This window comes from Zophobas morio, unplaced genomic scaffold, assembly GCF_036711695.1.
Source record: "Zophobas morio isolate AGI-343-1 ecotype UQ-CSIRO unplaced genomic scaffold, CSIRO_AGI_Zmor_V1 ptg000017l, whole genome shotgun sequence".
NCBI lineage: Eukaryota > Metazoa > Arthropoda > Insecta > Coleoptera > Tenebrionidae > Zophobas > Zophobas morio.
The window spans coordinates 13446214-13451332 of NW_026972122.1; the positions used below are offsets into that span (position 1 = coordinate 13446214).

The 5119-nt window shown below is 31.7% G+C and overlaps 1 long non-coding RNA gene across 1 annotated transcript; it reads right to left on the reverse strand.

Annotated features, from left to right (window-relative positions):
• Nucleotides 1-204: 204 nt before the first annotated feature.
• LOC135130500 (uncharacterized) lies at nucleotides 205-3611 on the reverse strand. Its single transcript, XR_010280795.1, has 5 exons — nucleotides 2134-3611; nucleotides 1970-2080; nucleotides 1748-1917; nucleotides 1521-1687; nucleotides 205-1467 (listed from the first exon to the last, which is right to left on the reverse strand). It is a non-coding gene; the product is annotated as an uncharacterized LOC135130500 (long non-coding RNA).
• Between the last annotated feature and the right edge of the window lie 1508 nt (nucleotides 3612-5119).

Here is a 5119-nt window from a genome sequence, read left to right on the forward strand (position 1 = left end):
CAATCATAGCATTATATAAACCAGTAAAATCAGCCTTCTTGAAGTTATAGCAATTAAGATTTTATTCTATTTTTTTTTTTTTTGTAAACCTAAAAACTGTTAAAATGAGACCTGACTACCGTTGTCAAAGATATATTATAATTTTTAATAAATAAAATTCAGTTTTATATCAAACAACAATCTGTTTCAATTTATACACACTAATTTATTATTTACATATTTACAATATAGGTACAGATTTGATTATACTCCTTATACACATAGGTTTATCGAAGTCTTTGGTTGGAGTAATCACCGCCACATTACTAGTAATAAACTTGTAAACTACAATATATGTACACATTTCAACTACAAAGTAAAAATATCGCTCACATGTCATGATACTGTTTTTAATAAACTGACAAAACTATGATTAAGTAAGAAAATACGACAAGGTTGCCGTCCGAGATCGGTATTTTTGCTCAAATTCAGATTTCTACACATTGTATCAACAAGCCCAAAAAGGAAACCTATTTCAATTACGTGCTTTGGTTTTGTTAAGTGTTTTTTCACCTGTGTACCCATTTGCAAGAAGAAACAAAGTTTCGTAGTTGGGATGCTTTCAGCATCTTCAGTATTTGGTCGCAGTAAATTTCCCGCTTCCTCTCTGAAACAAACTTTGTGAGTTTGTCAAAAGAGTGCATTTTTGGGAAATCATTGTGAAATGCATTAAAACGCTATGAACAAATTTAAACCACAAGGCACTTACACGCTTGAAGAGGACTATGGCTTGGTACAAAATGTTGATTTTAGTTATGCAAACGAAGTGGACGCATAGTGAGAAAAATGTTCGACGATGGACAACAGCCTTGACGTCGTTTCTTGCTAATTGTGACTGTAAGTGGTTAAAAGGTGTCATGGCACATTACATTTAAATTTTTTAAAATATTTTATATTAGAACCGCCGAACAGATGCAGACAAAAAGGCGCGTCGTGAAATCGTGAACAATGAATCCAGCGTTGCTATTTGTTAGAAGACTGACACCTTAATAGAACATGTAGAACCACGGGTTGTTCATGCGTCTTTAACCTGAATATTACATCCGTTTGGCGATTCTGATACAAAAAATTGTAAAATATAGGTACAAAATACGAGACACACACATTGACGAAATAAATAACATAATTATTATTAAACCATTAGAACTAAAATTAATTGTGCAATGGAAAACTATCTTAATCAAAATCTTTTCCGAGTGAAATGTGTTAGGGTAATATTAAAAGACGTTATACCCGTGGACGGCTTTTCTACACAAGTATGACTTTAAATTAAGATAATTTTCTATCGCAACGTAATGTTTTCTATGTAGTGATTTCGGAATGTAGGGACAGTTTGTAGCTACTACGATGACAAGATGAAGTTTCTGCTGATGGTGCAGGTATTTTGCCTAAATTCTCTGGTTTGGAATTCGTTTAGCGTATGTTTTACTGCAATTTTAAATATTTTATGATATTGTGAAACATTAAATTTAAAAAGTTACCTTAAAACGCTCTTCTGTTGATATTGTCCAGATTAGTTAGCGGTATTAAACCGCGAAATAGTTAAGGTTAGAAAAGTCAATCCGCCTTAGATATATTTTGTGCAGATTCCAAATTAAAACACCACCTTGCTGTTTTAAATTCGATGTTTTGATGTTTAGGAAAGCGTCTATAATGCAACATGTTATAAGTTATAAATAAAAATAAGTACTTTGGTCAGGAAATTTACCTCTTTTAAAAGAGTTGATATTAAATGTTGACCATTACAAAATTGTATCCATTTTCTAGGTTTTCCACAATCCATTTTGAAATGGAAGTATTTTTCAAAATATTGTTCCAATAGTTATTGACGAATAACAAGTTTTGGTTCCAACTTTTTAAAAAATTATGGAAACTGCACTGAAAATTTAAACCAAATTTATAAAGTTAATTTCAAAAAAATTTTACTTACCTTATTTTATGTGTTTTGTTTGCATTTTTCAAGTTGTACAGTAGGACGTACGACAGGTTTTGCTGCAGCTTTCTCAGTATTGTTGTGAAGGCGTCGCGAAAAAAATTTGTACTGAAATTTCATGGTTAGAAAATGCATAATATCTTGCGATGATGATGACTCACCTAAAGTAAAACGTTGAGGCTTAGCTTGGTTTGAATGGAAATACAGTTGAAAAATTATCATAAAAAAATTACCGATCGAGTTTGCATTTATGTGGTCAAGTAATTAAAATTTGGGATACTATGAAAAATAATTTATCCAAAGTTAAAATTTTGTGTCATTAGAAGAAACAATGAAGAAAATATATATAAAAGAAATCGTCATGTCAAATTAGTTTACTCAATTTAAATATGTATTCATAAAAGAAAGTGATTGACTTATGTTGCATGTAGCTATTTTGCGACAAATGTGAAACATAAAATCTCAAAAACAACTTTTGATTTCCAATTAAAATTTGTTTTTAGTTTATTTATACAGTCTCTGAATTTGAGCGAATTTGACATATTTTGGTAGATGTTAAATAAATTAATTAAGATAATACAACTCTTCACACTATTTTAAGACAGATGAAGGATATAGGCATATTCTTGAGTTACAAATATATTTCTGAAATTTTAAAGTAACATAGTTTTCCATTATAAAATTTTGAAATGTCATTCAGGTTGTGTCAATGTAAATATCAATTTGTGTAGGCACGGTGTAATATTAATAATAAACCGTTCTTGGTTTGATTAATAAAATAAACAAAAACATTTTTCGACAGAAATTCCTTCGCCCTTAAAAAGTATAGTTTGACAAATCCCACTTCTATAAAAACTTATAAAATTTGATTTTGCGTAATCCGGAAAGCGTGGACAATATGAGATAAATTTGAAGCAGATACCAACAGGAAAAAATCTACGAATTCTCATTTGGTCAGTATATGCTTAACTTCGACTGTTTATGTTTATATTTCGAAAGAATTCCACTATTAGCACGTTTAGTTTACAAGCAACAGCGGTTAAAAGGAAATGAAATTTGTTTGATTTTGTCTCCTCAACGTAGAAAAGAGGGCTGATTGATTAATCAACCAGACGCAGTTTTCCCCAAACACTCATAAATTTGAAGAACATTTATTCGGCAAAATTGTAAAATGACGGACAAATTTTGTTATTGTTATAAAATTGGATTTTTTGCGGAAGCATGTTATAATATAAAATTTAAAAAACACTAATTCGGCAGAAATATAAGATGACGTCATCATTTGTTGGGAAAGCCATCAACGAGTAAGTTTTGATTAACGATTTATCCTTACAAAACTTGTAAAAAGATTAATCAAGTGGAGAAAAGAAGTCCTGGGTACCGCCCAAGAAAATTAACTGAAGAATTAACTGAAATTGGATTGGTGAAGACTGTGTTTTAACTCAAAGAAAATAAAAATTAAATTGTTATAAGAAAATCCTCAATTATAAATAAGCTAACTTACCATAGACAGAGTATCAAAGACTTTCACCACTCCTTAGAACGTGTGTCCTTTATACCAGGAAGACACAACACACCAGAGGCTATCGAAACTAGGTTTCAATATACTGTTCAATATAACAGGATAACGATTAAAAGAGAAAAATAGTATATTTTGCAACAAGAAGTGAAAGTCATACTTTTTTCGTGAGTTGAGTATTGTTTCACGAGTCGCGCAGCGGCGAGTGTAACACACTCAACGAAATATAATACAAAATAAAATTTCCTGAAATTTATATGTAGTTAGGTATGTTTTTTGTCGTAGAAAAAATAGCATTTGCGACTCGAACTGAAAGTCAATTTTTTCGTTCGTTGAGTGTGTTACACTCGTCGCTGCGCGACTCGTGGAACAATACTCAACTCACGAAAAAAGTATGACTTTCACTTCTTGTTGCAAAATATACTATTTTATTGATGAATTTGGAAACAAATACATTTTAGGAGGTCGTATATATGGAAAGATCAGCAAGTAACTGTACAAAGTTAAAGCTCAGCTGAGAGGGCCTAATTACTCGATTGCGGCAGCAATGTGTGTTAGCTTTTTATACTTATTTATGGTTCAAGACAGTCCGTATAATGCTGTACATTTTGGGGAATTTTTAAAAAGCCTATTAATCAAGAAGATAATATTAGGGGCGTGGATACTGTCATGGACAACGTAAGATTTCACCGAACTGAAGAAATTCAACAATTGATACGATAAAAGTGTAGCGTTTTCTTCTCTGTGTCGTGTGTCGCTGTTGTCTGGCTCCTCGCTCTAAAAATAGGTAATCTCTAATTTCAAACAAAATTTAAGCTTCATCATGACACGAGGTGATACTAGAAACAAAAAGTGATCTCTTGTGTGACATAAACTGTGAAAGTTTTTTCTAAAACACTGTTATAAAAAGAATAGCAAGAAAAATTCCGCTAAAAAAAAATAGGTGACAGAATGTGGAAACAATGAAGTCACGAACTCAAACCTCAATTATTATGGCTACATTTATTCAGGTGCAATAAGGACACCGTCAAGGCGAAGCTGACGTCATATCTTAGTAAAAAGCTTCCCGATCAAAAGTTTCAGATCTTAAAATAACTGTACAGTCCAGAATTTTCAGTCCAATACTATAGGTTTTTTCACCAGAGTAGGTGCAAATTTGATATCAGAACCACATCGACATCAGAATTGTGAACCAAATCAGTTGAAAAAGTGTCCTACTAATACTAACATCAAACCTGATGTCACGTTGTCTTCATCTTCATCCCAAACTAATAGAAAACAAGTAATTCAAGAATTACAAGACAGTTAAGGAGTATTCACATTTCAGTTGACTGACATTTTGTTCTTCAACATCCAATCAACTAGGCATAAAATAACTCTTGCTTGAATCTCTTCTCATAAAGAATACAATAATTTTTTCAGTGCTATGTATTAGTGAATACTGGCTGTTAAAACAAGAATGTGAATCTCTTATTATAAATCAATACACTCTGTCATCATACTTTGCTTGAACATAAGGATATGGAGGATCGATGATTTTCACTCAGAACTTCCTTATTTGCAACAACATTCCTGAGATCACCAGCTTGTTGCAGGAAAAAGTATGTAAAATGTGGGTTGTCTTTATC